At 43.2% G+C, this 11,135-nt stretch overlaps 1 protein-coding gene across 1 annotated transcript in view; it reads right to left on the minus strand.

Moving 5' to 3' along the window:
• Positions 1–6,225, minus strand: part of LOC135549137 (E3 ubiquitin-protein ligase Arkadia-like) — a 47,712-nt gene extending 41,487 nt beyond the window's left edge. Inside the window, exon 1 of the mRNA XM_064979186.1 lies at positions 5,781–6,225. The gene's annotated coding sequence lies outside the window, so the exon portion shown is untranslated. The remainder of the gene's footprint in view (positions 1–5,780) is intronic.
• Between the last annotated feature and the right edge of the window lie 4,910 nt (positions 6,226–11,135).

Genomic DNA, 11,135 nt, shown 5'->3' on the forward strand with positions numbered 1-11,135 from the left:
CATTAGCGATGATGCTAATTCAAACCTGTCTTCTGATGAAAAATTATGGTGGAAAATAAGTATTTGGTCACCTACAAACAAGCAAGATTTCTGGCTCTCACAGACCTGTAACAACTTCTTTAAGATGCTCCTCTGTCCTCCACTTGTTACCTGTATTAATGGCACCTGTTTGAACTTGTTATCAGTATAAAAGACAACTGTCCACAACTCAAACAGTCACACTCCAAACTCCACTATTGCCAAGACCAAAGAGCTGTCAAAGGTCACCAGAAACAAAATTGTAGACCTGCACCAGGCTGGGAAGACTGAATCTGCAATAGGTAAGCAGCTTGGTTTGAAGAAATCAACTGTGGGAGCAATTATTAGGAAATGGAAGACATAAGACCACTGATAATATCCCTCGATCTGGGGCTCCACGCAAGATCTCACCCCGTGGGGTCAAAATGATCACAAGAACGGTGAGCAAAAATCCCAGAACCACACGGGGGGACCTAGTGAATGACCTGCAGAGAGTTGGGACCAAAGTAACAAAGCCTACCATCAGTAACACACTACGCCGCCAGGGACTCAAATCCTGCAGTGCCAGACGTGTCCCCCTGCTTTAGCCAGTACATGTCCAGGCCCGTCTGAAGTTTGCTAGAGAGCGTTTGGATGATCCAGAAGAAGATTGGGAGAATGTTATATGGTCAGATGAAACCAAAATATTACTTTTTGGTAAAAACTTAACTTGTCGTGTTTGGAGGACAAAGAATACTGCGTTACATCCAAAGAACACCATACCTACTGTGAAGCATGGGGGTGGAAACATCATGCTTTTGGGGATGTTTTTCTGCAAAGGGATCAGGACGACTGATCCGTGTAAAGGAAAGAATGAATGGGGCCATGCATCGTGAGATTTTGAGTGAAAACCTCCTTCCATCAGCAAGGGCATTGAAGATGAAACGTGACTGGGTCTTTCAGCATGACAATGATCCCAAACACACCGCCCTGGAAACGAAGGAGTGGCTTCGTAAGAAGCATTTCAAGGTCCTGGAGTTCCCTAGCCAGTCTCCAGATCTCAACCTCACAGAAAATATTTGCAGGGAGTTGAAAGTCTGTGTTGCCCAGCAACAGCCCCAAAACATCTCTGCTCTAGAGGAGATCTGCATGGAGGAATTGGCCAAAATACCAGCAAGTGTGTGAAAACCTTGTGAAGACTTACAGAAAACGTTTGACCTCTGTCATTGCCAACAAAGGGTATATAACAAAGTATTGAGATAAACTTTTTTGCCCCACTGTGTAGCAAATACTGCAATCATATTCAGTCTGTTGCATTCCATTCGTTGATCCGGATGTTACACAACACCACACGACATGAGCATGCAGCACTATTAGCTTATTTAGTGATCATAAAGTGTGTTAAAATCTGCACCAGGAAAGTAGTGTAGAGTGTAATTTGATGTGTGAGCATACACTAGAATGCAAACCTACTGCAAAACCCAGTCAGTCAGTGAGTGCCTGGGGTGGAAGCCACTTCCCCCACCCATTGTTTGGACAAGAGTGATTCAAGAGTTATGGATGTTACATTTGCATGCAAAACCACAAATTTAAAATGTCTCACAGAATGGACAAAATATAAATTAAAAATTTGATGTGTTGGTCTATAGTACCCTTTGGGGGGAGTGTATACAGTCTTGGCATGTTGGTTTCACTTTAAAAGGACAACATTACTTTCTCAGGTTGACCTTCCGCTGGAATTCTCCATATGTATATTAAACCCCATTGACCCATGAGTAGGTAGAAGCCTGCAGGGAACAAGGATTGTGTGGGTGCTTGTCTTCAAAACAGCAACTGAACCCTGAGTGGGTCAATCACTAGGGATCATCACAGTAGGTAGGAAAGCACTCAAATCCTGCATTTACCCAATATAAACTGACAGACCTTCCAGCCAAAGAAAGCACAGGTTGGTGTCGAAACCCTGCCATGGAGGCTGGCTGAGGACTGAAGTCAGATTTAATGCCGGTATGGCTGGAATCCAAACTGACAAGTTTCCTCACGAATCCTTCACAGCTTGAGGATTCGCGTAGCCCTGAGTTGACTACCATTAAAACACGATATCCACCTCACAAACTAGACAACAGGAGAGGGTATCTGGCCAGGAGCCCTCAATGTGTAGCCTAGCCTACTAAAGCAAACTAACATTGACAGTAGCACTGAACAAATACCTGATACAGTATTCATGAAAACACTAATGTCTGGGTTTCCATCTCATGAGCAAAGAGAAAGAAGAAGATGCCGCAGGAGGAGACTTCTGGGAACTAGGGCTGGGGCGTTCTGAGATACCCCCTCCCTGGGTTCCGATGTATAACTGCTGCCAGGGAACCAAAGCCCCAAACCATGATCCTCTGAGGCTCCCCCTGTGAGCCACTGATGAGCTCCTGTGCCACAGAGCAAGCAGCACATGACACTCAGCAACACAACAGCCTCAGTGGACAGCCACCTTGGCAATCAATCCCCCCTGGCACCAAGGTGGAGAAATTTCAGAGGAGAGGGCGTTTATGGGAAACTGCTTTAATTCATTCCTTGAGGAGCACAACACAGACCTATCTTGAGCTTTACAGTACACCATTTCAGCAATGGCTGCAGAAAAACCAAATCTACCACCAACGCAAGGACACACAGATTATTAACCTATCCCAAACCTTTACCTCATATATATTTTACTACTTTTAGTGCAGGTTTGTCAATGTGTTCTGTGCAAGGTGTGACTCAAATTGTGAGGTGTATCAGAACTCATTATGCAGTACCTCTACCAGTCAATAATTGTAGAAAACACCACACCAATACAATGAACTGCAGAACAGGAAGTTACACATTCGTCTCTACAAAAAGGTAGCCAACATGTTAACCAAGAAACAAAAAGTGCACAGCTTTGAGTAAGCAGGCACAGTACTTCATACATTGCCGCTATGACAGGCCCTTCTGAGAAGCTAAAATGTCATCCTCATCACAATCACAGGGATTCTTCTATCTAATGTCGTATGACGCAACCAGCACAGCTTACATTGACAGCATTACATACTGCAAAGGGGACGGAAATCCCCTAATGCACTGACAAGAACGGCCATTTGTATAAACTCATTTTTGCTTTCAAAGAAGGAACACCTCAACAACCTTGAGTGATTAAGCATCGGTTTCCTATATAGTGCACATGGTACTATATACTAGATCCTTGATAATTTTAGGAAATGGCAGAGCACCGTTAAAATTCTGAGCTAGAAATAAACTTCATTGTAGCTACACACATTCCCTTGTAACTATGGCAGCTTCTAAAACCCACTGGATGCCTTATTGCAGAGCAGTGGCACAGTTATAGAATGATAATAGTGGGGCCCATTTCAGCATTTCCCCTCAGCATGGTTGTTTTTTTGTCAGTTTTAGTTTGACTTGATAAAAACAGTGATATATGACTGTTCATCAGACGTCATCACGTCTGTTCTGCCCACAGAATTGTAGTAGTATTGAAATAGGCCTACATCATGGCACTATTATCTCAAGCCTGTATTTGAGATGTCCAAGCCTTTTCTTATAATAGCTCGCCTGATTTCAGTTTGTGACAAAACAAGCAAGTATAGTGTAGAGAATCGTTGAACCATCTAAACCGCTGTGAAATTTATGTTCCATAACCAAACCTCTAGTATTTTCAGCTGCTTGAAGCTGGTGTACAAAACCGAAAGTAAAAGACGCAAAAACTAACTTTAATAACGTAAGCATAGAAATAGAACATAGAACAGAGCTACCGCTTCCAAAGACCCGTTTCCACTGGCACTTGAAATTTTGGGCAGATTCGACCTGGGTCGAGGTTAACTCGGGCCAGCGCAGCCCAGTTTCACAACTGGCGCCAGCTCAATTCGAATTCGGGTTGGTGACGCCATTACTATGCAACCACCAAGTGGATCACTGCTGGATGCTGGTACGTTTAGCTAGCTTGTCTGGGCTTGTTGCTGTTAGCTAGCACATGGACAAGCAGTACTGCAGTAGCTAGACATAACACAAATGACCATAATAGCTGGGTCCTTTATTCATTATTACACTACAAACGTTTATGATAACTGTCAGCCCTCAAATGCTAGCTACCTAACCGTAGCTAGCAAATCAGAGTTGAAACAATCTAGATAAAGTAAGCTAGCAGGAATTTTTGCTAGCCAGGTCGTATTGAAAGCTAGCTAGCTAATAGCCAATACCATGGTAAGCAAGGTAGGAATTATTAGTTATGCTAACAACGACGCTAACGTTTAGTTAGCCAACGTCAGCAAGCTAAATACATGGTTGGCTGGCACTGGCAGGAGTATAAGGGTAACCTTTTTTACAGCATGGTGAAGGTGAAATCAATTATTCAACATTTTGTTCGCAAGCAACATCAGCGAAGCCAGCTGCAGTCACACATTGGCTACCTTGCAACATGACTTAATTTATCATTTCTGGGGGAGTGGAAATGCAATTTGAGCTATCCCACCAAGGCCAGCCCAGCCTGGGTTGAATTCAAAGTGCCAATGGAAACGGGATTTAGTGTTTCTTTTAATGAGAAAGACAGATCTGTAACTCATATTTCTATGTGAAATTGTTCGGGTCGCCCAAAAAGTTACATATTGCAGCTTTAAATCAATCCAGTGATGTGTTATTGTTCTACAAATTGTGAATATGAGATGGGTTGTCTTCTATCATAGATAAAGAGTGGCATCAACGCAAAAGTAATGGCATCAACATCGTGAACACAAACTAAAACATGTAACGAGGGAAGAATTATTGGTGCTTCTTATACTGTAACAGTGCAGAGAATTTAGGGCAGGATAATTAAAGATTGACTGGTCCCAAGTGTACACATCAAATTTCCTAACAATGAGTCATTCGGTTGACAAAGTTCTCCTTCATACCATTTTTTACATTTTTCTGACAGTATTTGCCTAATGTTTTCTGGCTTGTACTAGGCCTCAATCTGAGATATTTCCTAATTTGGTTTATGGTTCTTTAGGTACGTAACCATACTAATTGTACAAGCCTGTCTATGTATTTCATCTTTATACGTAATGCATCAAGATTACAACCAAAAACATACCATAATTCGAATGACTGCTGCAAATGTCTTCAGCATTTTGTTTTCTTTAGCAATATTAACGTAAGTCAACAAACCTAACACGCTACCAGGCTGATTTGACAGCGCAGTTCCAATACTTGAAAAGAATGTGATGAACGTTCATCATCATCCTCCTCTCTGATGTGTCTGTCACAGATACAAAACATTTTGATGTTGCCCAACGTTATCCAGCACTAGTAAGCTAACGTTGAACTAAGTCAGATATACATGTAATTGTCTTATTTGGTTAACTTAACGTTCGCTACTTGGGTTACGTCTGAGTTCATCATAAAATGTAATAAATAAATGGCTATAGTTACATGGCCTTGGCTAACTAGTTTACTTAGTTAGCAAGATGGAAGAGCTGCAAAGCTTCACAATCAAATGTTGGGTAATTAACTAATTAACTCGCTGATAAGATCATATTTGCTAAAAACCAATGTAGCTAGCTACTTAACTCGTTAGCTAGCCAACCCCAAAATGGCTCACAACAAGACATTTTAGCTACTACCGTACAAAGCTAACATTAACTACTGAATCGTCAGAGCAAACAATAGCTTGCTAGCTAGCTACAGTACGCTGGCTACTGTCTGGTCGTGTTAGCCAGCTAACGTTGAGAGAAAAACAAAGACAGTTATCTAGCTAGCTATATTGACTCAACACATACCTGTACTCTCTTGAAAGTGGGCTTCTGTGTTATTTCGTGGCTCCCTTTGAATTACATATGCTCTGGATGAACATAAATAAGGGACACAAGTAAATCGCAATCGAACGACAGTCACCGGGTAGTGAAACTGACAACAGGAACAAAATCGAAGTGGGCCCGTGGCAATACCAACGTCGTTACAAATCAGCGCCTGGCTAAAGACCCGAGAGAAAAATACGTGCTATTTTTCCTGGCTTTATGTGGCATATTAACACGCTACGCAATACATAATGTTTTTTCTACGATAAAACACACATTCCATTCTATTTGCCATCAGGGCCCTCGATGAAGTCCCCATTCCTGCCTCTTCGAGGCGACCACTGTTGTTTACCCAGCTCGACTCGTCCGTTTTACTCTCGCTGGCACCAAGGTTGGGTTGCTGGACTTGTGTGAAGTTAGCCACAATAAGGATTCGCCACAAAGGTGCCTGGAATTTGCGATTCGCCTTCAAAATAAATGTCCCCCATTGAAACATGCAAACGGATACAAATAGTGGAATAATGCCATATTTGGAATAGATCCTGCTTAACTTAACAAGGTTGGAATGTTGTTAATTAAATCCAACAAAATACAATAACTAGTTAATTTGACCAAAACAAATTTAAGTCGCACTGTGAATGTGAATTAGATTTCAGAACAGCGTTGGTGACATTCGTATATGCCCTGTACAGCCTTATCTATTGATGTTGGGTCCATGAAATGGGGTATCAGCCTTCTCGTGACACCCACAGAACACAACTGTGAAGAGTCTACACACATATTAGCACTTATTGCGGGACTTTGACGCCGTTGTGAACTGACACACATTAGCTCACCAGTCAACCTACTATGTGTATTGGCATTCATATTGCAATGTACAGCCTTACCCATGGATCTTGGGTCCATGAAATTCTACGTCGCAAATATTTCTGTAAACTCTTCCGCGTTGTGTTCTGTGGGTGTCACGGAGTAGGCTGATACCCCATTTCATGGAGCCAAGAGCCATAGGTCAGGCTATAAATCAAATCAAACTTTGTCACATGCGCCGAATATTTTTTTCCTTTTTATTTTATTTAACTAGGCAAGTCAGTGAAGAACAAATTCGTATGAACAATGACGGCCTACCGGGGAACAGTGGGTTAACTGCCTTGTTCAGGGGCAAAAAGACAGATTTTTTTTTACCTTGTCAGCTCGGGGTTTCGATCCAATACAACAAGTGTAAACTTTACCGTGAAAAGCTTACTTACAAGCCCTTAACCAACAGTGCAGCTTAAGAAGAGTTAAGAACATATTTACCAAATAAACGAAAGTAAAAAAGAATTAAAAGTAACACAATAACATAACAATAACGAGGCTATATACAGGGGGTGGGGGCAATGTAATAGTCCTGTAGCCATTTGATTAGTTCTTCAGCAGTTTTATGGCTTGGGGGTAGAAGCTGTTAAGGAGCCTTTTGGTCCTAGACTTGGCACTCTGGTACCGCTTGCCCGTGTGTTAGCAGAGCAAACTGTCTATGACTTGGGTGACTGGAGTCTCTGGCAATTTTATGGGCTATCCTCTGACACCACCTATTATATAGGTCCTGGATTGCAGGAAGCTTGGCCCCAGTGATGTATTGGGCCGCACGCACTACCCTCTGTTGCGCCTTGAGGTCAGATGCCGAGCAGTTGCCATACCAGGAGGTGATGCAACTGGTCAGGATGCTCTCGATGATGCAGCTGTAGACTTTTTTGAAGAACTGGGGACCCGTGCCAAATCTTTTCAGTCTCGAGGGGGAACAAGTTTTGTTGTGTCCTTTTCACAACTGTCTTGGTGTGTTTGGACCATGATACATCGTTGGTGATGTGGAAACCAAGGAACTTGAAACTCTCGACCCGCTCCAGTACAGCCCCGTTGATGTTAATGGGGGCCTGTTCGGCCCACCTTTTCCTGTAGTCCACAATCAGCTCCTTTGTCTTGCTCACACTGTACATTGCAATATGAATGTCAATACGCACAATAGGCTGGATAGTGAGGTGATATACCACAGTCAAAGTCCCACAAGAAGAACAACAATGCTAATAGTTGTGTTCTATGGGTGTCACGACTAGGCTGATATCCCAGTTCATGAACCCAAGATCAATAGGTAAGGCTGTACAGTGCATATAAGTATGCCCCCAACGCAATTCTGAAGTCTAATACATCCACAGTGCGATTTCAACATTATTTTTTGTTGTTGTGTCAAATTAACTACTTATTGCGTTTTGTAGGCTGATACCCTATTTCATGGACCCAAGATCCATAGGAAGGCTGCAGGCTACACTGCAATATGAATGACCAATACGCACAATAGACTGACTGGGGGGGGGGGGGGTATTGGTAATAGTGCACGATAGCTATGTCAATATTGCGAGCCGTGAGGAGTAATGGAGGCTGGTAGAGCTTTTTGAGTCGAACGCGACATGTCGGCAAATTCAAGATAGAAGAACCATTTAAACAGTTTGCTATTACAGCGAATGAAGGTGCGGAAAAAGCGTGGAGATGTGGGAATGGACAGCGAGGAAGAAAGAAAGCAGTTGAGTGTAGAGGGAAGCTGTGTGGTGAGGAAGATTGGCATCAAGTACAAAAATAAAAAAACACAGCCGGTAGCAAAACATTTTTACTTGACGAGAGTGAGGATGAATTACCTGCGTCTCAATGATTGAGTCGCTGACGTGATCGTCCTGTCCGGGTTGGCGCCCCCCTCGGGTTCGTGCCGTGGGGTAGATCTTCCTGGGAAAAACTCAGCCTTGTCTCAAGGTACTAAGTTGATGGTTGAAGATATCCCTCTAGTGGTGTGAGGGCTGTGCTTTGGCAAAGTGGGTGGGGTTATATCCTGCCTGGTTGCCCCTGTCCGGGGGTATAGGGCCACAGTGTCTCCCGATCCCTCCTGTCTCAGCCTCGTAATTATGCTGCAATAGTTTGTGTCGGGGGTGCTAAGGTCAGTCTGTTATATCTGGAGTATTTCTCCTGTCTTATCCGATGTCCTGTGTGAATTTAAGTATGCTCCCTCTAATTCTTTTTATCTCTTCTCTCGGAGGACCTGAGTCCTAGGACCAAGCCTCAGGACTACCTATCCTGATGACTCCTTAATGTCCCCAGTCCACCTGGTCGTGCTGCTACTCCAGTTTCAACTGTTCTGCCTGCGGCTATGGAACCCTGACCTGTTCGCCGGACGTGCTACCTTGTCCCGTACCTGCTGTTTTCGACTCTCTCTCTCTACCGCACCTGCTGTCTCTAACTCTGAATGATCGACTATGAAAAGCCAACTGACAATTACTCCTGAAGTGCTGACCTGTTGCACCCTCTACAACCACTGTGATTATTATTATTTGACCATGCTGGTCATCGATGAACGTTTGAACATCTTGGCCATGTACTGTTATAATCTCCACCCGGCACAGCCAGAAGAGGACTGGCCAACCCTCAGAGCATGGTTCCTCTCTACATTTCTTCCTAGGTTCCTGCCTTTCTACGGAGTTTTTCCTAGCCACCGTGCTTCTATCAAATTGCTTGCTGTTTGGGGTTTTAGGCCGGGTTTCTGTATAGCACTTTGGCCTAAAGAGCAGGAACCCAGACTTCACCAAATAAATCAGAAATACAGACACTGTCATCCTGCAAGAAACATGGTATAGAAGAAATGGACCCACTGGTTGCCCTCTAGGTTACAGGGAGCTGGTAGTCCCATCCACCAAATTACCAGCTGTTTCACAGAGATCAGACGTAACCCACTCTATTAAATTAATCAAAACAGGAACATTTTACATTTGGCTAGAAATTCTAAAGGAAATTATCTCAACAGAGTAAAATGTCCTCCTGTATGCTACCTATATCCATGAAGACAGCTTCTCCATCCTAGAGGGTGAGGTCAATTATTTCCAGGCCCTGGACACATGCTAGTGTGTGGTAACCTAAATGCCCGAACTGGACAAGAAGATGACATTCTCAGTACACAGGGGGACAAACAGCTACCTGGAGGTGACAGTATTCCCTCCCAAATATGCCCCCCTAGACACGACTACGATCAAAGCCAACCAAACTTCATACTGTTAAGAAGATGGAAGGAAAGTAGTGTAGAAACCTACCAAAAAACTATTGGGCAACAACAAATCCAATCCCATTAAGACAACTTCCTGGACAAAACATTTCACTGCAATAGTGAAGCTATAAACTTGACAGTAGAAAGCCTAAACAGTATATTTTACCTTTCAGCTTCTCTATCAAGTCTAAAAGTGTCAAGCAGACAGCCTAAGAAAATTAACAACAATGATAAATGGTTTGATGAAGAATGCAAAACCCTAAGAAACACATTGAGAAACATATCCAACCAAAAGCACAGAGACCCAGAAAAGCACAGCAGAATTAGGACGTTACCCGCTAGTTGTCAAAATCCAGAAAAAAGCTGTTAAATTCTACAACCACATAAAAGGAAGCAATGCCCACACATTCCACCACAAGAGCCCCCCTCAGCCAGAGAAGAGTCTCCCTCAGCCAGCTGGTTCTGTTCACAAACACAGAGCCCACAGAGCCCCTGGACCACAACACAATTAGACCCAATCAAAAAATATAACTATTTGACACACTGGAAAGAATCAACTAAAAACACTGAGCAAATTGGAATGCCCTAAACAGAAAATACCTGACAAATGTGATTTGAGAAAATTAAGAAAATCCTTGACAACGTGAAGACTCTGTGATCATAGCCTTGCTATTGAGAGAGGCCACCACATGCAGACCTGGCTCTCAAGCACAGGACCTTGGTGGCACCTTAAATTGGGGAGAACGGGCTCGTGGATAATGACTGGAGAGGAGTAGGTGGAATGGTATCAAATACGTCAAAAAAATGGTTTCCATTTTTTTATGCCATTCCATTTGAGCCGTTCCGGCCATTATTATGAGCCTTGTCCCATCAGCAGCCTCTACTGCTGAGGGGAGTGAGAAGACAGACTTTGAGTTCACTGCTCACAAAATTAGTTGGAAACTGAGTGGCACATGCTAACCTCCTGCCAAATGTATGAACACATTAGATATACATATTTCCCACAGATCACACAGGTCCACAAGAAAATTCAAAAACAAACCAAACTCCCATATCTGTTAGGCAAAATACTGCAGTGTGCATTCATAGCAGCAAGATTTGTGGCCTGTTGCCATGAGAAAAGGGTAACCATGTGGAGCACAAATAATGTTTTAAATACCACCAATAAGGGGGCCGTGACCAGCCTCACACTCCAGTACAGTAGGTGGCAGTATATGCATATTTCAGTTGGATGCGATCCGCCAATACACATTTTGAGAATAACTTTGGGCCATTGCGTG

Source organism: Oncorhynchus masou, chromosome 1, assembly GCF_036934945.1.
Source record: "Oncorhynchus masou masou isolate Uvic2021 chromosome 1, UVic_Omas_1.1, whole genome shotgun sequence".
NCBI classification, from domain to species: domain Eukaryota; kingdom Metazoa; phylum Chordata; class Actinopteri; order Salmoniformes; family Salmonidae; genus Oncorhynchus; species Oncorhynchus masou.